This window comes from Anser brachyrhynchus (assembly GCF_964034855.1).
Source record: "Anser brachyrhynchus genome assembly, chromosome: 18".
NCBI lineage: Eukaryota > Metazoa > Chordata > Aves > Anseriformes > Anatidae > Anser > Anser brachyrhynchus.
In genome coordinates, this window is record NC_137711.1 from 10,575,381 (window position 1) to 10,597,299 (window position 21,919).

The following is a 21,919-nucleotide window of genomic DNA, read 5'->3' on the forward strand; positions in this document are numbered from 1 at the left end:
AGACAAAGAAGTGTGCACCCACTATGAAGGAGCTGATTTGCCACTTATTTCTACTCACTGTTGCTATATCTATACTATAGGTTGTTCATAGGAAGAGAAGTGCCAGAAAGATTGAATTCAAACAAAATTTACTGGCTTACCAGGCACACTGAATAAAAGCCAGCAATTCAAATAGAAGATCCACTGTTTCTCCCATGCTGCTGAGATGTGGCTTCTGCAGGTACAAAAAGGTCTCCAGCCTCCTTGGAGGGTCTGTGGGTAGCAAGCATTCAAGTGAGAGGCAGCTTGTGCCAACAAGCCTCAAGGATAAGGGCAACATCCAGCACCCCTAGAGGTTTTTGTGTTATTTGAATCAAAATATCTTTGGAAGCGTCAGTGGATTTGTGAGGGAACCTGGGCTTCAGCAGGATGAAGGCCATAGTTATGCTGGGTTAAATGGCATTGCTTAAAAATTCAACTCAGCCTTGTGCAGCACCATAAATCAGGGAAGTGCCACTGAAATCTGTGTTGGCGCAGAGACACGGAGGGAGACTGACTGGAAACAGGTACTGGATGTGGAACAGCAGAATGCACCCTGGGATGACATGGCCACGGATCCAGCAAGAAGGAGAGACCTGAGTGTCCTTGTTCTGCCCTTCCCATGACACTACAAGGGCTTTTTCCCTGTTGGAGGAGAGATAAAACACCCGATCCTACTCATGCTTACATGGGTGCACATCAGGAGCAGCCTCACCTTCAGGTCAATCGAGAATGAGACTTGGAAAATACACTGTGCTACCCAGTTGTGCCAGAATGTCTGTGGGTTAGTACTTTCCACTCCTGCTCACATTTAGGAGGGGGGAAAGGAGGAACATGTGTTTCCATCCTCATCTCCCATGAGAATTTTTCATTTTTTAGAGAACACTGCAGACTTTTCCTTTCTAGTTATTATTGATTTTCTTTTTTTGATGGGGTTGTAACAGCTCCAGGGTGGCAAAAGGGGAGCTATGCATGACAGAATAATTGCTGTACCTTAGAAGGTCCCTTCTGCAGCGCATGCCTGCAAGCAGGAAGCAGCGTGGGTGTGCAATGTACAGGCGATGCCCTATAAATAAAGCAAGGGATTGCCTGGAGGAAGAACAGGGAACAACAAAGGCTCCACAGAACAAAGTGGCTGCAGAACATAACGTGCTAAACCTGAAAGTCAACAGGGAATGGACTGGATGTGAAAAGAAAATAAAGACAAAGAAAGCCTAATACCTTAGGGAGGGGAGATGTTTACATTGTTAAGTCTTTTATGGAAGCAGAAAAATCTATTTTAAATGAAGGCAGGAATAATTACTGGTCCAACTAAGTGCTCGCTGGGCAATCTGGACGTAGTTCAGGAAGAGCAGCGGATGCTGGATGTTATTCTTGTCAAGAAATAAATTTATTCAGTTTATGTGCATTTCAACAAGGAACACCCAGACTAAATGAATGGATTGGTGGCGACGAGTAGGGGGACACCACCACACAAGTACTATATGCTATGAACTCCATCCCCTAAATTACTGGAGGTTTGGGGACCCTGGTAATAAGAGATGTTTTTTCTTACCTCTATGTTATTCACTGTGATTTGGGTCTGGTGAACAGACTGGACAGCTTTTGGGTGAACAATGAAGGGGGTGGTGAGCAGACATTTCATTGCTGACACTTTCATGGGTCAATGTACACGTGAGCAAGGCAGCCTCGGGGTGAGGCACACGCCGTAGGTTGGCACGTGAGAGTCAGGACATGAGAAAGGGAAGGGCCACCCCTGCAGGAAGACCACCTGGGGTCATGCCAAATTGTCTGAAAGGTGCTGGACAGGGAGCAAGGAAAACCAAGGACTGGGAAGAAGATGGGCATAGCACACAAGAGCTAGAGGCATGATGTTGAGTTGGAGTTCCCACAACATGGTGAAGTGTAAGGGATTTCGTGAGGTGCTTCAATGGGAGCCTGATGCCTCAGGTAGCTTTTTTTAGTCAACTGAAAGCCAACTAATACCACCCTCCCCACAACCCCCTCCTGAGGAATAAGAACGCAGCTGGATACATCTTGCTTGTCTGTGACATTGGACTCTTAAATGTCTTAGCAGTGATGTGGGTGGAAACATAAAACCAAGGCAGTGAGAGTGCTACTTCTTTGTCTTTGCAGTTCATCAGCTGAGAAAAGGAGCTCTCACTATCCAGAGCCCACCTCTCAGGCGAGGAAAGCAGTATACATCTTGTAGAGGGCAAAAAGGTGCATCAGTGGGTCGGTGACCTTGGACTCTTCAAGCCCTGCTGCTGCACAGTGCTGGGTAAAGGATCCCCAGAAAGATTCTCCCATGCTCACTTCCCACCAACTCCCAAAGGACAGAAAATCACTTTACTTTAAAAATACTTTTACTTTGCCCACTGTCCCAACCTCCCCCAAAAAGAGGTATTTCAGGTCTTTGCAGGCAGGAGGGCAATAAAGGGAAGCCAGCAATCTGCAGAGGGTTCAGCAACCATGCCCGAAACACGCTCAAAGGGGGTGTGGGTGCATCAGCACATGTGCATAAATACCCCCTGTTCACCACATCCCACCCCCAGTAAATCCATCACCAACCCACGAAGTCACCGCGCCACTGAGTCTCATAGTCTAGACTAAACAGAAAAAAAAAAAAACACACAGAGGAGCTGAGCCCTGCGCGCTTCCCAGAGGATTAGCTGGCTGCGCAGCGGTGAGGTTTGAGCTAAGGCAGATATACGGAGTGCGGCGCGAACGGCCGGCGTCAGCGTGCAGAGCCCTGCCAGCTCCCCGTGGGACTGGGTTCGAGCACATTCCTCAGAGCAGGGCCTTGCTTTCACAGGTTCTAGGACCAACATCCCTGCAGGGTGTGTGTGTGTGCGTGTCCTCATCCCATCACCCAGGTTGGAAACACAGCCACCACTGCCCTGTGCACAGGGCAACTGCACATAGACCTGGGTGACAGCTTCTACATCAAGTTATTTCAATACAAATAAATAAATACAGGATCCTTCTTTTTTTTAAACACTTTCAAAATAAGCTGTGTTGATTTTTCAGTCCCTACCAACTTTTCAGTGCCACATCTATTTACCTTACCTTTAAAAATGCATTTAACAAATTCAACAGTAACATTAGAGTCTCTCTGTGCTTCATAACCCACCCCCATAGAAGTACATTCATAAACCAAGCATTTTCTGCTAAACGTGAATCCTTTCAAATTCTTGGGAGACAGGAAAATAAAAGTAAAGGAATTACCTCACTCACTGGGAAACAGGGATCAGTTCTTCTCTCTCTAGCAGGTCTAACAAGCTGCTACCACCTTCTTCTCAACCAAACTGAAAAAGAGGCCAATATGCCTTAAGGTGGGAGCTTTTCACCATGGTTCCCATGTCCCACAGGCAGTGGTAGATAGCCTGCAGCTGCTCCACAGCAGCCTTGCACCCCCAGGTGGCTTCATTTGGAAGACTGAATGATGAAGGCCATGCAGTTACCTGCAACAAGTGCTGGGGGCTGACTGCATAAGGACATTTCAGGTGTTTCCCATGTTTGCTGGTGATTAGTAGATCAAACATTTAGTACCAGGCTGTGGAGAGGGACCAGGCAGCCCCAAGCACATCTGGAAGTGATTAAGCCCCAGCTTTGGGCTGTCCCAGCCTGGTTCTGGGTCTCGGGGGAGCTGCCATTCATTAGCACCTGGCTGGATTGGGGTCCTCACCATTAACCAGGTCTGGGGTCAAGCCCATCACGTTCAGGACTTGCCTCAAGCCTCAGCCCAGCTCTCTGGACTTTTTAAACTCGCCCTAAAATCATCACTCTTGGGCAGGTCACAAATCATAGGTTTAATGTGTAAAGCAACCACCTCTGTCTTTCCACAGGGGTCCAGCAGAGTTGCCCCCAGATTCCCACCCGTGTGCGAACATCAGCACCATGCAGAGGAGTCCCCCTGCCTCGCGTCCCTTTTCTCAGCTAGCAAATGCAAAGCAGTTTTCTTGTCCCTTGTCGTTAGCTTGATTTTGAACAGGCTGAGAATGAAAGAAAACCAGACATTTCCAGTACTTTTAAGCTCCATTTGGTCTGATTAAAGAAGTCTTTAAAAAAAAAAGAGAGAGAGAGAGAGAGAGAAAGGAGGGGGAAAGCAATAACTTCTTAAAACTTGTCCTGAATGCAAAGGAAAATGGAGTCCACAGTATGAGTAATTCAGGATTAATTGTAGACTTATGTTATTCATGCTTTGCTGGTTGGGGGAAAGAACAAGCACTCTTGAAGTCATTAAAAAAAGTCCTAGTAAAATATTACTTAGCTGATGTGTGTAGTCTTATTGGCCCTTAAGGGAACGCGTGCGGCAGAAATGTCCAATTTATAGCTCAGGGTCTGTCTATAAATATGTAGTCCAAAGCTACCACTCTTTGTAGATACAAGGAGGGGGGAAATGTTTATCTGCAGGATATTATGGCTAACCTAAGACCATGTTTCAGGAAAGCATCGCTACTTAGGAAAGCACGGGGCACATAATTAATGCAAAGTCATTGAGATTGAGACAAGCCTTCAGATCACAAGCAGTTTCTTTCTTGCCCAGCAACTGCTTATTTGCCTGTGTGATATGTGAAGTCATGCTTAGTTTTCTAAAGAAAAATGATTGAAAGATGTCTGAAAGTCATATTGCTACAAGCTCAGCTATGGGGCACCATCATGGCACTGATGCCTCTTCCCTCCTGGGCTGCAGCAGCTGCAGGCTTTTCCCACTCAAGTCACCTCATTTTAGGCAGCTCAGATGCAGAAAGGGCCTGCTGCTCTGCAGTGAAACTGGAAACCAGTTTAATTGTGTGGGATGGTGGATATCATCACAAGCAAGAAGGGCCTGGGGAGGTGGATGCAGGGAGATGTGGCTGGTCCTGCTGCCACTGATGTCCCCAGGTCCAGGCTGCTGCTGAGCAGGTCGAGGGCTGGGCGATGCCTGCCTGGGCAGCAGCTTGGCCCTGGGGAAGAAACTGGGGCCTCTGCTTCAGGAGGAGGAACCGCATCCCCACCTCCAGGTCCTTGTCCCAACTCCGAGGGGAAAACATTGAATTTTGGTCACACTTCCACAGCCCTTGTACAGCTCCCTGGGCAGCTGTGAGAAGTGAGGGAGGATGAAAGGCAGTGATTGAGCACAGCGCAAACCCTGAGAGCAGCTCCCAGCTCCTGTTAATGGATTTGGGGTCCTGGACCAAGCTCGGGTGTGTGCTGCTGCCTGATCCCCACTGAGGCTGCAAGTGCCTGGGGAAGGCATGGTGCCACCAGCACATGGCTCCCCTCCTCCTGCCACCTCTCCAGTGTGGCACCACGATTCTTTCCTCCCGGTACTTCTCAGCACTCGGTTGTTGCCATATAAATACAGAGCCAAAGAAAAAAAGGAAATAAAAAAGGCAGCACTCGGAGTATTATCAATGACATTTAATCTTAACACCGGGATGACACCTAAAGCATTTAAACCGACGCATTGCCATGTCAGCAACTGTGCAAACAAGATCAAAAGGCTGCTGTAGCTGCAGCTTCACGTGTTTTGGCAGAGATGCGTGATGGCCAGGGGAGCTCCAGGAACCATGGCTCTGCACTGATGGGTCCCGAGCACGCAGGGGACAGCCAGCCCTGCAGGCACAGGACCAGTCTGACTGCGAGCAGAAGTTGCTGTGCAATTGGTCCGTGTCACTTCAGTCCCAATGTAACTTGACAAATTTGAGTGTATTGAAAATATATTATGTCATGGTATGGAATGGATTTTAAACGCACCAATTGGCTCGCTCTGGAACATTTTAAATACCTGTTAGAGTGCTGCCACATGGCCCGGCAGGGTGTAACTGCATAATGAGATGAAATTGAGCAAAGGAAAATTAAGGCCAAATAACAGCAGCAAATTCCTTGGGAATGAGGTCTCCTGTTCCCAGACCGCATCCGTGCTGGAGAGCTGAACTGCAGGGAGGGTGTTGCAGCGTGCCCATCCCAGCAAAGCAGTTCCACCCTGCAAACCAGAAGCCAGGAGAACTTAACTCTTATTCCTGAAGCAAGCCCTTCAACAGGGCATCCCACAGCTAATGGTGGTGCTGCCTGAGGGCTGGGGGCACTGGAAAAGAGCAACGGTCTTTCTGAATGGAAAGTAACCCGAAAGGAGTAAAGGGAAAACCCCCCAAAGAGAAAGGGAAAACACCAAATGCCAGGAAACAAGGGCTTCACCTCTCTCTGCTGATTCTTTTTAGGAACATCTGACTGCATCCTGCAGCCTGGACCTCCACCCTCACACATACCCATGTGTCCAGACCTTAGGCTTCAACCAATAATAGCAAATTTCATATCCTAGATTTCATATCCTAGTCATGAAAGCAACATGCTTCTCTCAGGCATGTATGCATACTATCTGGGACCTTAAAGTCCTATCATCTAAGCCACAGATGTCTCCTATGCCCCCTCAGCTCCCTTGCTGTTCTCCTTAACCCTAAACCAGGCCACATTTCCTCCCAGTGAGTCAGGATGTCTGATGGAGCAGTTCTGTGCCTCCTGATTTCATACCTTTTTCTGCCAAAGCTAGTTTGTGTTCTCCCAGGGCTATGAGGAAACAGCCCCCACTTAAATTCCATTAGAGATTGACTCCTGGAGTCCATTTTGACAAATAAAGACACTTTTGCTGGACTGCCATGTTACAGCCCCAAAGCTGGAGGGGGACACGTGTCCCACAGAGGTGCTACAGGGTTTGCATCTCTTCCAGCATTGTTGGAGTGAAGCATGCACAACCTGCACGGGGCTTTTTGGGAGCAGGTACCTTGTCTCCAGGCCTGGATGGTGCTGAGTGGTTTCACCACCTGCTAAGCCCCTCTCAAGGCCCAGCCGTGCCTTTGAACGCGTGTTCCAGTCATGCTATAGAAAACCTTTGTAAAGCACTGGCCAGCTGCCTAGAAAATGACTGAATGAGAACCGTCTTTTCTGGCCGTAGAATAATTGGTTACCTGGCTATCTATGACTGCTCCACTGCATGTCATCGGAGGACAATTCACTCATTCATTCATTCACAGCAAACTCCATTAAACTCGTATGTGAGCCAAAAGGGTTCTGCATCTTGAAGATGCCCCATGAGTCTCTCCATGACACCAGCTAATTATCTCCTCATTAACAACAACATTAGCATTCCATTTGATATATACAAGTTAATTTGTTAATTGCACTTTAATTACAAAGTTATTAAGAGCTCAGAGGCATTCAACAGAAGATTGCAATTAACACAAGCTGCAAAATCGCTCCCAGCAATTTGGAGATGTTATCGGAAACTGATTCTCTGCGTTCAAGTGAAGATGGAAAAGAGACAGGAGATTTATGGGCTGACATCACAAATTCTCTGTTCCCTCTGAAGATGCTTTCATCTGCACCCTGGGAAGCACCGGGAGCTGCCATGTTCAGACACTCTTCAATGTGGCTGAGATCTCTGGCCCATGTTTCCAGAAGCTCTGTTCCTCACCATGCACCCAGCAGAGGCTGGAGGGAAGAAGGAAAAAAGGAGGCATCCATGGTACTCGGTAAGTTGCATGAAGTATTTGGCGTCTTGCAGATCAGGCCTACACGTGGATGCAAAATTGCTGGTGCCTTCTTCTGTTGTGGAGAGGCCATGGTAAGATCTTATTCCTCTTCAGAGTTGAATTGCGTCTGCGCATTGCACTGGTTATCACCTGCACTGCCCGGGATGCTGAGCACCTCCCTGCCTTCAGTTCAGCACAACTCACGTCACCCTCTGTGGTGTTGGGCAAGGTTTTGTTTTATTTTACTAGATGTCCACGCAGAGGAATGCTTATATTGCTGGGTGGACACCCCAGGGATGAGGCTGCACCTTGGCCATGCTTCTTCCTGACCCCATGGACACCAGGATCTCCCGGGTAGCCTCCAAAACACTGAAAATCTCAATGACTGAGACCACGTTCTCAAACCCTTGGAGCCCTAACGATTAAAAATAACATAACCTGGTATAACCAGGCATCACGCTCAGGATATAATAAGGCTTTGTTCCTTCCCAGCATGCTGGGTTTCATGACCAACACCCCAATCTGCTCCGCACCTCCTGGAGAAAAGCAGGCAGTGGGGGCTCCCCTGGGCTCGGTGAGATTTCCTGTTCTCTTTTTCTTTCTTTCCATTTATCTGAAGCCTCTTACTGCAGCGTCATTCCTTAGATTAGCTGTCAGATCTGCTGGAAAAATGCACTGGTGAATATGGCCATTATCCACCCAGCCAGACGGAGCAGAACCCCGTCGCTGCTGCGTAAAAGGTGCACTGTGGATGGAAAAAAGCAGGACACTGACCATAGTACACGCCAAAGGCAGAAATAAATGATAAATACAGAGGATTTACAGATGGATTTAAGATAAAATCCCACTTTCCTACTAGCCTTACTAATGGAGAATTTCTTAAATGCTTTCATTTTGTAACTTATGAAAGACTGAGTTATGAAATGCCAATTGCACTTTATTAAAAAGGCCCCAAAGAAATTTTCTAACTCCTTTGAAAAAAGAACTTCTAGGGAATAACCACCAGCCCAAGGATTAGGGCATCCCAAAGAATGGGGGAAAGAAGAGAATTACATTTCTGCTAGAGAATTCTATAAAACAGTGTTCAGAAACCATGCAGATACAGAAAGGAATTTATTCCCTATAAATTATATATATATATATATGTAGGCTCATTTCTACAGATCTGTATTATGCGCATTTCAGCTGGCCTCTGTTCCTTTCATCTCAATTTGTCTTTATTGCACTGTTACCTATGGGACTCCATCCCACTTTTGCAATATAAAACGTCTCTGGAAGTACCAAGTTTTCCCCTCCATTCCCCCTGGACCTGAGTGTTTTCCCTGTTGCACCACACTCCACTGCCACCGCTGCTCCATGCTCAGGCTCTCTCTGCCATCACCAGCTCACGGGGCCAGACACCTCACCACGCCGACACACTGAGGACAGGCTTGGTGACGGCTCTGCATCAGGATAAATTACTTGATTTCATCCAACATTACACTTCATAGCTGAAATTACCATTTTTCTCCTCAAGGTGATTCCCACCCACCTTTTCCAGTGAGAACACTTAGGAGGACTTTGGGAATGACATGGAAAGGAAGGAGTTCGGAAGGGTTCCTCCTGAACCTGAACTCATGAACTCCACGTTCAGTGCTGGAGCAATCGCTGTGATGCTCCACAGCACACCAGCTCGATGAGATTTACTGTGAAAATGATCCAAACACACACTTCAGTTTGAGTTTCCTAGCAGCAAATCAAAACGTGTCAGCAGCAGTCACCCCCTCAGATTAGTTCTGCACAAGCTGCAGAAATGAAAAACCATTCCTCCGATCTGTCCCATGGTAAGAGCAGGAATAAGACAAGTTATAAATACAACTTTGACAACTCGCAGCAAAACCCCAAATAAGAAAAGCTCCTTTTGTTACTCATTTTGGTGAAGCTGCAGTTCCTCAGCTTTCTGATGTTAAAGCACCGGGGGGGGGGGGGGCAGAGCAGAGGGAAAGCAGTTCCCAGAGGGGAGAGCATGGTTAAATTTGCTTTGCATTTTGCTGTGCTAAAGGAATCTCATTCCAGTTAGTTTGCAGTTATCAAAGGTAGAAATAATAATAATAATTACAATTTCTCCTACATTATTACTTTGAAAAACAGCTAATTCCAGCAGAAAAGTGTCTTTGATATGCTAAAAACTATTCTTGCACTCATCACATATTTCAGTCCAAAGTGGGAGGAATATATTCATAAAATCATGATGTTTCGAAGAACTATATAGATCTCCTTGGACAAATGCTCAATGATTTTAATGAAAACTGAGGGAAAATTCAAACAAATGGAGGCCAGAGTAGTTCCTGGACCTCTGCTTGCTGAAGTTTCACAAGCTGGCTACACTGTTCCCCCACGAGCAGCTCTTCCTGCATGCACAAGATGCAAATGGAAGAGGACAAGAAAGGACATCGAATAAAAGTCAAAAATAGTTGGGAGAGAAAGGAGTAGTTCAGGATAAGAGGTCACCAAACGTAAGGACTGCAGGGACAGCATGGAGCTGGGGGGACCTACACCTAGAGAGGGGGAAAGAGGCTCACATGGACACTGCCCTTCTGGGCTGGCATCTCTGCAAGGTTGGGGCTCCTCGTCCCGGTCCATTCCTGAGGGGCTTTCTGCAGAGCACCATCATGCAGGGGCCCGAAGGTGTTGCTCTCACATCTTCCCTCGAATTTTGCAGTGGGTAAACAGAGCTGTCAGACACCAGGACTCTGTCCACACTAAATATTAAGTGTGAGTAGTAAGTGCCGCAGACTTCCCACGCGCTGGCTGGAAAAAACAGTGCCAGTGTTAAACTGCTTGGCACCACCTCTGAGGGCTGCAGCTCAGGCTCCAGGGGAAAAAAAAGAAAAAGAAAAAAACAACCTTGGAAGTGGCCAAACTCGCCTGTTTTCAGGGGAGATTTAAACACAACCTCAGCTGTCTGAGGTATACAAGCTGTTTTCAGGATAAAGGCATGGGATTGAGTAAACCTGAGAGGAGTCAGCATTTCAAGCAACAATGATGAGAAACTGCGTGCCAGCTCCATCAGATGGAGACAGCCAAAATTTTCGATTCAAGACATTTTTAAAACAGGTTAATCTGGCCCAATTGAAATGCTCATCCCAACTATATTTTGAGTGTTTTCTATCAAAGCTCAAAGGCTTGCAGGACCATGACAACTGAAAAATGAAATGTCTACCAATCAAAGAAAAAGCACCAGTAAAAGCTATTTATTTTGATGAAGCAGCTAATTCTCTTCAGTATGGATTACCACAAAAACACCTGAAATGCTTGCTTATTGGCTGCCAAAAAGTCAGGAACATTCAGTCTCTGATGTTTAGACAAAACTCAACTAATTTTATTTACAATTGATCAACAGTTTTCCCCCCAGAAATTGTCTTCAACCCATCTGTTCTGAATCGAGCTGGGTTGCCTTTAGACAGCAAAGGCCTTAATATTATTTACAAAGGACAGGAGCTAGCATGGAGCAGACCCTTCTCACACACCCGGGGGCACGTGAGTAGGTAAATATACGTGCAACAGGACCTTGGTGACAGCAAAAAGCTGGACAGAAGTGCCTTTCTCAGTAATGACATGCCACCAGCTGTGGATGTGCGTTTCTGGGGTTGTACCCAGCAAAAACCTTCCCCCACTGCCAGCACAGGCTGGCTGAAGGGATGGGGCTGGTTTGCTGGCTTTCAATGCAGTGATGAAACTACTAATTCTGCTGCCGTCTGTCCTAATTAAAGCAAAATTATCAACAGCACATGAAATGCCACCAGAATGTAAGAAATAGGGGCTAATTCTACAAGCAAGCAATTGTATGGCTGACTCAGTGTTGAGAGGTCCAGGACCAAGCCCACAGGTGCAACCAGGCGAAGGAGAGCACTGAATTTACCCCCTCAGGTCTCAGGAGGTGCCCTAGGTGTTCAGCCCCAGGGAGGTCTCCCTTGCTTTTCAAGGAAAAAAAGCTCAAAAGCTTTTCAAAACCAACAGCACTCCCCTTAATGTTTGTCTCAGTTAAAGAGCATTTCGTTGAATGTCACTGACCAGCAATTCCCATCCATGGCCCTATCCAGCAAAGCACTTTGGCCATGCTCTCACCATGCAGTCAGAAGAAACCTTCACTTGCCGAAGGACAGGACCACGTTCAGCTGATGGAAACCACCAAGGCAGCTTTTGGGGCTGTCTGCTCTACGAGGGCAGACAGTGACTTCTTGCCACCTCCAGACAAGCTCAGCAGCAACCCCACATTCACCCGGATCAACCAGCTTGCTAAAATCAGCCATGTGTGAGCATGTCAGCAGCAAGACCTGCTCCTGCAGGTCCACCCCAGTCTTCTCCAGGGCCAGCAGGGGAGTCCGAGCAGGCAGCTGCAGTTTGGCCATCGTGAGCCGGTTCCCAGGAGGAAAGCACCTTGGACCTCGCCCCAATTCCTGCACGGACCCAGCACAGGAATGTGGTGGGAAGCCAAGGACTTGTCAGGCTCTCTCCTGCTGCAGGTTTGCCAGGAGGTCTATAAAAATGTCGTTGTCTCTCAGCTGCTGGTGATTATATTCCCCTTTACTATGGCTGCTGGTAATATGTATGTGTGTATATATAAGGGGGAATATCATTTCTGCACAGGGCTGGCCTCCCCCTGGCCTTTTTCAAACAATAATAGACTAAATATAAAGAGACAGAAGCCGTTACTTGGCTCTTTAACCAGTGCCAAGGAAAATGAATAATTAAGAGCATATTACTTGCAATGAATTTATACTGATGCTTTTAAGTTAGGACCTACTGAGATCCTTTTTAAAATACATCATTCCCCCTTCATCTTTCATACAGAGTTCATATTCCAACCTAATACTTTATAGCAGCTACTGTTTAGAACCGAGTTAAAAGAAAGGCAGGCTTTAGGTTTCCATTACACGCCAGAAAGGAGCTCGGTGTAAAGGAATGAGGCAGTTAATCTGTTTTGTCTGTATTCTACCTGCCTGCAACTTTGCATCTCATCAGCCTGAAGAGATTACTTTGGCACCTTAAGCGCAAGCTGCTAGAAACACGGCCTTAAAGAGAGAAAGAATTGGAGCACCCACCAGCAAAGATCACAAATGTTGATGCTGCTTGCAAATACGATGGTGCTATGGAACAATTGGTCCCAGAGGAGCCCTGAGCTGTGTCAGAGCCCATGGGCTCAGTTCATCCCCCCCCCCTTTTTTTTTTAATAAAACAATCACCCTCCTCTTCTGAGGGGACAGGGGACTGTCCCCTGCTCATCGCCCACCATGAGACCAAGGCTGCAGCACACGGGTCCAGCAGCCTGGAGGAGGCTTTGACAACAAGGGGACCTTGCTTCGTGGAGGACTGCAGTCTTTGGGGTATTAATTCCATTAAGTGCTCAGCCAGGTGAAGATTTGCTCGTCAGCTGTCCAGTGTGGGAAGCTCTGTGATGTGAAGCAGGAGCCAAAGGACCGACATAAAGAGGTTCAGGGTGCTCTATTACTGAGATCATTCAAGAAAAGGCTGAGAGGTGATTTGATTACAAAACCTCCAGGAGAGGCTGTGACACCAACAGGTGAAGTTACAGCAAGTTTTGGTAGCTGTTAACCAGAAGTTAAACAAAACTGTCAGGGAACAAGTGCAAATTCAATACTTTTAGCTGTCTCTGCGGGTGTGCTGCCCTGCATGAGCAGGCTCACAAATAGTTTGTGGGGATCTTGGGCCTGAATTATACAGAAAGTCAGCCTGGGTTATCCCCATGGTCTGCTAAGGCCTCGCAGGCTTTGCACAGTGGGTCTTTGCAGAAGACTTCAGATTAATTTTATTCCAAACACAAGATCCCAGCAGCAATGTCCCTGGTCAGTGACAGTGAGCACAAGGCCACTATGCAGAAGTTAGCAGCAATATAAAGCCGCAGCACACACCTCTGCTCAGCTGGCTCAGCATTATCAGAAGTGGTTTCTCCTGCTGGTTTGGCTGTTTTGGGGGGTTTCTCCTGCATGTTTGGCTGCTCAGAAAAGAAATGCCTGTCAGCTGGCTGCTTGCCTTCTGAAGCACCTGCACACCCAGGCCACTGAATGTATGGAAGATACTATAGCAAGTGGAAAAAAAAAACTCCCATTTTCCACAGTCAGTTCAGCAGCAGCCCCTTGTGATCAGTGCATTATGCATCCATTAATAACATCCAACCACCATTAATTACAAGCCATTTGTGGTATTTCTCTGGGTAACTCCCCTGTTACTCCCACACTCTAAGGAGGTGTATGTAAGTGGTCATCACAAGCCAGGGAAAGCTGTAAAGGTAGTGGGTTTGTACTGACAACCTACAAAATCCAAGATAACACCTTTTCCTTGGACCCAAAATCCTTCACAAGTTTTTCCTCAGAAGCCAGCCACAAGGCCAGCAAAGAGGCCCCTCTGCTGCCGAGATGCCCGCTTCCAAATGCTCAGCTTACATAAAGGAGAGGAAAAAAATTGCAGCAGCCTTTCAGAACAGCAATAAGCGTGTTCCAAACTACATTTCATTTCATTCAAAAGAACACTTGTGGAGCATCATCTGTGACCACCAGCAATCTCCCACTCACAGCTGCTTTTTGGCAGCCCTGTTACAGCCCCCAGCAAGGCTTTACATTTAATGGGCCTGAGAGTTCAGCAGGTCTCGTGGATCAAAAGTTCCTCGTGAATCAGAGCCTAGCTGGAAAATACAAGCTCACTGAGCCCCCAAGTGTGCTGTCTGAAACATCTGCCCTTTAGAAGAGCTCTCACTGAGGTCTGATTGCTTTCATTCAGCTCCACCTTTCCTTCCTCTCCCATTCAGCCCTGGGAAGCAGCTGGACCACACCGATGCTCTGCAGGCTGTTGGGTGAGGAGATCTAACCTAATCCACTGCTATTTGTTGCCGCCAGCAAGGAGCTGGACAAACTGTTGTGTCCCACTCACATGGGGCACTGGTAACAGCAGGAGACTGGAAGGGACACGTCTGGGTTTGATACCAGCTTCTTGCTGTAGCTCAGTGACCCCCGCTGAGAACTTCAGCCAAGTCCTCCTGCAGCCCAGCCTGCACTGAAGGTTTTGCTCCTCTGCAAACATCTGAGGCCCAAGAAAGATGTGGAGAGTGGCTCAGCTTCCTAGGAAAATGGTGACCATCATGAAGAACTAACCCTCCTGTCCCTGAGATGAGGAGTTCTTGGATTCCCCCAGCATCAGCAGGTTAATAGGGCAACGTGGGGAAACTAAAGTCATTGCTGCTTACAGAGCACCAGACTCATCAAGAGTAAAGCATGCCCAGAGTGTTAACACCACGGTGCTGAATGCTAACAGTTGCAATCTTTGTTTTTAACCAAAATAACAGTTATTATAAATAAGGTCTTAAGCTGCAATCGCTCTTTAGAGAAAGGAATTTCCACCAGGTGAGTTGGACACACAGGAGCAGTATTTGCAGGCACTCGATGGCTCTGATCCCAGAGGCGTTAACCACACCACTAGTACCCAGGCAATTTTAAATTTCTGTTTGAATATTCCTACAAGTGCCACTCCTGAGTTGATTTAACACCACGGCTGTGGCGTCTAATAGCTCTCCAGTGATTAATAACAGTCATTTGTTCAAAGCTAACAGCCCCAGTGTGACAGTAACAGATAAATTAGCAACATTAAAAATATGCTAAAGAAAACATTTATGTACTGGATCAGTGCAGTATGTGATAGTAATATACATCAGTTGTGCCAATAACTAGCTATTAATGATGAGTGCTATATGTTTAAGCAATTTTTACCCAGTTCCTTTGTAATTGTTCTGACATTGTTCATATTTAACTTGACGAGATGGGCCAGTTCTTACGGACATTAGTGGGGTTTTTATGTGCTTAAACAAGTACTGCAAGCAGATGGTGGGAGGAACAAGGAGAAGGTATGGCATTGTGTCCCTATCAGTCCTGTTTGTCACTGAGGAGACAACGTGCCAAGTAATATTTGGGCATAAATTATAAGGCTGTTTACCACACTACATCCCCAGCATTAAATGTCATGCAAAACATTTTAATAATGCAAATTAAAATTCTTCTGCTCAGCACATCCCGAGATGCTGTGCTTGCTTACCAGAACTCCCTGCAGTGTGCTCCTGCCCCCAGGGATGGCCAGCAGCCCAGGGCAGCCGAGCCCATGCCCTGTATCACAGCCTTCTGGCCCCATTCCAGCGCAGAGAGGAGATATTTAACCTAACTTCTGACAGAGGCCTGAGGCTGGCCTGGCCACGTCCCCAGGGCGGGTGAGAAGAGCGATGTGGCATCCCCACTTGATCTCCCAGAAGCTGGGGAACACACTCCCAAGGCCTCGTAGTGTCCACATGTAAAGGAACAACCGACCCAGCTGGGTGCATCCTTGCTTTTTGCTCTTATTTGTGCTCAAGGAGCACAGCAGACTCAGACTGTTAGGTTTTTTGTTCAGTTCTTTAGACAAGAGAAGGGAGCCCTTCTGTTGAAATTGCCCATTGCTACATTATGTTGCTGCAGAAGTTTTTATGTTTTTAGGAGAGATGGACTTTCATGTGCTTCCACCACTGACATTCAGGTGTTTGCATTAGGACAGCACAGTCTGCAGTTTTCCCTGTACATGTGATTCAGGGCATGCAGTAGATGCTGCAAGTTGCCCTGGTTTTGATGCAAAAAAGGCTACCACAAGCACTGTTGAGGTGGCAATATTCCTAAACAAATCTTACAAGGCAGGCACAAACCCCAAAACTTAGGACTAAGTAGCAGAAAACCTTACAAACAGTCTGAGCCCTGATCCCAGAGAGGGGCACGCAGCCTTCCACCCCCAGCACAACAACTGCTCACGCAGCCTGAGAGCGAATTTCAAAGTTTACGTGCGGTTGGTGATCCTGCATGTGTCAGACACGTCTCCAAAGGGCTCCGAGAACAGGGCCATGCTGTCAACACGCGCACACGTGCGTGGAAGTTGGACGTGGAGGCTGTGCTGACAGATACATGAGCTCATTGTTTTGTGCAGGTTGTTCTGTGGTGCTCAGCCTCTGCTCAAAAGGCCCACTGCAACGGAGATGATCAGGAAATGTTTATCTCTCCTGTCACGCCGTAATGGACCACTATGATTAGGCATGTCTAGCTGCCTCTAAATACTGACTCTGCTTCCAGACTCTGTCTGGTTTTTGGGTGTTTGTTTAAACGCTCCCATTTTCCATTTTGAAAATTTTTTAGGAGAAAAGAAACATTTTCAACCATAAGATTTCCAATCAGTTGATAAGCAATTTCATATATTAAAAAAAAAAAAAAAGTTATTTTGGGGAAAAATCTCAAGCTACCTCCTACCTGGGATGGTTTCCTCTTAGGACCTCCAGGGATTTTTGCAAAGGGAGGACAGAGGCTGGGGAAGGCCACTGATGAGCAGAGATACAAAAGCTTTCACCTCTCCGTTGCTGTGATTTATAGCAAAGCACCCCAATCCGAGCCCTATTCCTCCCACCTGCAGCCCTGTTTTTCCCACCTGCTATCAGTAACAGCTTCTCTGCAAAGGCTTTGCAGCCTCACCCTGCAGAACATCTCTGTACTGGTAGCTACAGGTGGGACTGGTTGTCACTGCCTGTGCAGAGGCATGGGGACACCTCTCAAAACTCACTCTTGAGTTACCCAACATAAAATCTGGGACCTATTGTCCCATAAATGCCAGCTTACAGCCCTGAGCAGTAGAGGAATATCATCTCAGGGGTGATGCTTGCATCCATTTTATAACCTCTCTTGTAGAAGCAGGAGAATCAAAATTGAGAAGAACTGATTTGAGGTGCAAAAATGCAAGGAAGTATATTTACCTAAGGAAAAAGCACGGAAATAACAGATCAGACAATGGTTGAGTAAATGAACACTTACAAATTACTGTGCTATACAATATTAGCCTTGAAAACACAGTTGGACAATTTTTCTTCTGGATTACATGACTCCAAGTCTCCTAGAAACAAGTGGTTCTGCCGCCTTGCTTTCCAGCTAGGGTTTCTGCCTAGGCACAACCCAGCGTGTTGAGACTTTGCAGCGTGCCAGAAAGTTTGCCATCTACCCGGCACAGCCTCTGCAATTCCTCACCACTCCCCAGCGCTGAAAGGGGATGCCCTGTGATTCAGCATCTCTGTTTGCTGTCACGCGAAGTTGCCTTCTGCTCCCACATTTTACCCCACCCCGGGCTGTTTGCATGCAGGAGAAATGTGTCGGGCTGTTTTGCTGGAAAGATACCTCCTTGGCAATGCATCCCTGCAAGTCCTGAGCTGCAGGGCGCTTTCTGACAGGGCTCACAAAATGCCTCTGACAGATGGATGTGGTGCACAGGTTATGTGTTGGCTGAGGTGGTCTGTTGGCTGTGGCAGATTTGTGGCACGGGCAGCTGCGATCAAAAGGCTTTGGATGGGGTATAGCAGCAGTCACAGAACCTTCTCCAGATTTAATGGACAGGAGGCTCTGCACTGAAACTTGGCAGCTTGGCTTTGCTTTGAAGGCATGAGTTATGGTTTATTCCCAAACAAGCAGGGGCAGATGTATGTCGAGATAGAGGTGGTGCCAGACCTCAACCCAAAACAACTCATCACTGCTGCTGACCGTGGTTTCAGCTGACCGGTGTTGGGAAGGGAAGGGCCAGCAGTCCCCGGAGGCCACTGCTGTGCACGCGAGACAGGCACGGGCTCAGATGGCAGTTGTCTACCTGGCTCTCACAGACCGGGTGCTGCTAAGCCTTTATTTCATCTCTGCTATCAGCCCAGCCAGAAGCTGCGGTCAGCTGTGCTGCTGCTGGGAAGAGAATTCCAGATTTCATTCATTAAGCCAAATCTCAGCCTGGCTAAGAAAACACGGAGCAATTCAGATTGAGCCTATCAATCACTTGGATTGGCTTTTACATTTCTTACAGGCAGCAAAAGCCTTAATAAATATCAACTGCTGGAGATTTCTGACGTTGCTGGAGAAGTTTTCCAGGTTGCTGGTGGAGCAGAAGTTAACCAGAACCCAGGGCATGTGCTGGAGCCCCAAGGCTGAGGAATGGAGAGGACCACAGGGAACTGAGCCTCAGCCAAGTGTGCATAAACCACCCAGAGACTCATGGTGTGCAGGAAGGGAGAGGAATGTGAACAGCTAAAAAGGCAGGGAAAAGCAGCCCCAGGAATCGTGTGGTGGCATTGGAGGACAATAAAAGCCAGAATGTGCTGTTTGGATTCAGGTTAACTCTTCATTGCAAAGGAGATGGAGTCAAACTCCTCCCGCCTTCAAGAAAAGTCTGTCCTTCAACCCTGAGCTCCTAAAAAGTGAATTTAAGCCCCTGTGAAGAGTGAATTTCAGTCACCTGAGAAGCAGCTCCCTGGACCCTAGCACAGACTCCAAGCACGTATTTCTGCACCTGGCCAGAAGGGTTTGTATGCCAAGACAGCTCAAGCAGGAGCATGCTGGCTAAAAAACAAGGGAGCCTAAGGCGTACCTGTAGGATTGCCAAACCCAAACACACACATGGGCAGAAGCCATGCCCAGAAAACCAGGGTTGGAGGAGCTCCTGCTGGAGGAGCTCCTGCCGGAGCAGCCCCTTGCCACCCCCAGCAGCCCAGGCTCTCTCCTCTTGGTTCACACATAGGCGTTGCAACACAGCTGATCAGCAAGTGTCCAAATATTTCCTTTAGCAGCAATAGGCAGGAAATCTGCCTATATTAGTGGTGCAAGCTCACGTTGCAGACCTTTGCCCCCACGGTGTGAACATCGCACGTTCCATGCGGGTCAGCGCAAGATGCTTATCCTTTTCTGGCTTGTTTCAGACCCAGACTCATTTGCAAGGGCCCAACTGTCATCACATTTATTTTTCTTCCTCGTGCTTTTCTTGGCCTGGCCTGCTGGGCAGTGATGGTATGCGGACCCAAGGGACCCCAGATGTGCTATGAAATGACGCAGAAGCATCAATATTTTCACGTTGAACGGATGAGGCTTTCTGCTGATCGACAACTCATTGCAGTCAAGGTTGTTTAAGGGCTTGGGCGAGGAGGAGAGCACCGATGGAAACAAAGGAGGGAAGAAATGCTTGAATGCAATAGTCTGGGGGAGATGATTTGGTTTTAATAGGGCTGATTATGATGCACAAGCAGAAATGGAGCTGCTGAAAGCCAGCTCCCCCGGCTTCACTGCTGATAAATCTCTGCACTTCTCTGTGAGTGACAAAGGCAGCACCTCCGAGAGAGGCACGTAGCTCGGAGCTTAATTTTAAAGCCATCGTTTTGACCAAGGGCAGTCTGTAGGCTCTGCAAAGGTAGGGCCTGATCCTGTCAAAAGAGATTCCTGTGTGAGCTGTGAGCATGGGAACAGTCCCGGGGGAGCAGATGGGTGTTATGGCACGAGGGAGGGAGGGAGGCTCCAGGGCAGGTCTGGGGCTCGGGTAGCCCAATGGTGGGAGACCATCGGCAGCAGCTTCTCAAACTTTATAAAGAAGATAAAAATCATTCCCTTTCCCTGTACTGATGGATCGACCGGAATAAAAACAGAGTAAGCAAGTCCCAGAAAACCCTCAGGGGGACAGTGATGCCAACCGCCTGGTTTATGATGAGACCAGTCTGGTTCAGCCGTAAGGGGCAGGACCTGAGACCCATCCTGCCCCAGCAGGATGCAGAGACGAGGTGGGAAAGCAGCATGTTTACCTTCCAAGGCCATTTGGAGACACCCAAAGCCATTCCCATGCCTCAGTTTCCCATAAAAAAATCCAGACAGCAATACCAACCAGTTTTTTAACACTAATTGAAAAGTGCTGCATCATATTCTTGTGTTTTTATTGTTAGTGCAATACTGGCAAACTCTGGTTCAAACTGCAAGAAAACAGCTACGCTGTAATTAATTAAAGCAAAAGCTTGTGATCAAGTATAGCTTGACTGGGAGCCTGTGTTATATGACTTTCCCTCTTGAAAGAGGAATTGATGTTCATGCAACGCAGCCCTGCTGATCTGCCAGGAGCTCTCAGCCGTACGGGGACCGCAGAGGCAGCCACGGGGTGCTTCCCGTCTCCAGCTCCCCCCAGGTTTTAACCAAGCGCCCTTGGTGTGATTCCTTTGGATTTGCGTATTATACATTTTCAGAACGTCTGATCGTCTGGTTTTCGTATGCTCTGTGACACTGGGGAACAGAAACCGGGGCTGTGCAGCCTACTTCTAGTGCAGTTCCAGGACACATTAACACCAAGGGCCGGAAAGCATTCCTAAGTAATAATAATCATTAAATAAGAAGGCGAGAAATGCAAGCCAGAAATTGGAGAAACAGAGGTCGATCAAAAATATCATCAGTAAAGGAGAACAAATACACTGAACAGACTCTTTCAAGTTCATGGAAAACCCCAGACACTGCAGGGCACTTTGCCTGCTTGCAGTAAATGGGAGGGTCACGAATTGCTACCTGCCAGCAGGAGCAGGGCGGTGCAAAACCACCCCCGGATGCTGAAGGAAGGCTTACACCCAGAGCTGTTTTTTTTTTGTTGTTGTTGGTTTTTTTTTTTTTTTGGCAAAGCTTTCTAGTTTCTCATACATTGTGAAACTATACCATTTCTCCCTGCACTAGACTTTTATGGAAATGGACCAGACTTGGCAGATGATCTCTGAAAGAAACTCCCCCTTCCAGATTTTTTTTTTTATTATTTGAATAAGAAATAAATGCAAAGGTCATGTTAAGAAGTAATAAGGGGTGTTCTGAACTCCCACCTATACGCAGAAGATGGGCAGTTCCATGAACAGCAGAACGAATGTACTCTGTTTTCCTACAGATGTGTGTCTCCCCTTTGATTCATTTTGTAACTGAATTAGGGCTAAGATTGCTGTCATCTCTGCCCATGCCCATAAAACTCCTGTCCCGGTCCTCCCTTGACAGAGATGCTGGCTGTGGCATGCCAGGCACTGGGCTCAGCTGCGGGAGTCAGCCCAAAGCAACTGGAAGCAAAAGTGACACTGACCAAACCCCAGCCCATTTCCCATGCAGGTACACACGTTTGTTATTTCGGTAGTTACCTTCCCGTCAAATTTGGATGAAATCAGCCAGTGCATTCATGCATGAGAAGGGGAGCGAGGACGGACAGAGATACATGTCCTCCCACCAGCTGGCTGCTCGGAGTCCCTTTCCCTAGTATAGGGAGAAAATTTTGCAGCAAGGTTGCTGCTTGCACAAATAAAACTCCAACAGTCGTAAGGATCCCTCCCAGGATTGCAACGGGTGTCCTCTGGTGCCTGATGTCAGCAATGTCTTCAAATGTTGTAGTAAAATGCAATTTATTCCTCTTTACTTGCAAACAGCATTTTGTGCTGGGGACCATGTACAGGGCACTCCCAGTCCCCTCACCCATGTAAGCAGCCGCAGCTGCATTTCCTTCCTCGCCCCACCGCCCTTGCTGCCCTCCTGCTG

At 47.5% G+C, this 21,919-nt stretch overlaps 2 long non-coding RNA genes across 7 annotated transcripts in view; both read right to left on the reverse strand.

Moving 5' to 3' along the window:
* LOC308180142 overlaps nt 1–3,415 on the reverse strand; it is a 150,812-nt gene extending 147,397 nt beyond the window's left edge. For 5 of the 6 annotated variants that reach the window (XR_013940765.1, XR_013940766.1, XR_013940767.1 and 2 more), the window contains exon 1: nt 3,247–3,403. This is a non-coding gene — a long non-coding RNA (uncharacterized lncRNA). Of the gene's footprint in view, nt 1–3,246 lie in introns of all 6 variants that reach the window. The other variant, XR_013940764.1, reaches the window with a different exon arrangement.
* A 2,714-nt stretch (nt 3,416–6,129) lies between these two features.
* LOC308180139 lies at nt 6,130–17,068 on the reverse strand. The gene is made up of 2 exons (XR_013940762.1): nt 16,841–17,068; nt 6,130–8,277 (listed from the first exon to the last, which is right to left on the reverse strand). It is a non-coding gene; the product is annotated as an uncharacterized lncRNA (long non-coding RNA).
* Between the last annotated feature and the right edge of the window lie 4,851 nt (nt 17,069–21,919).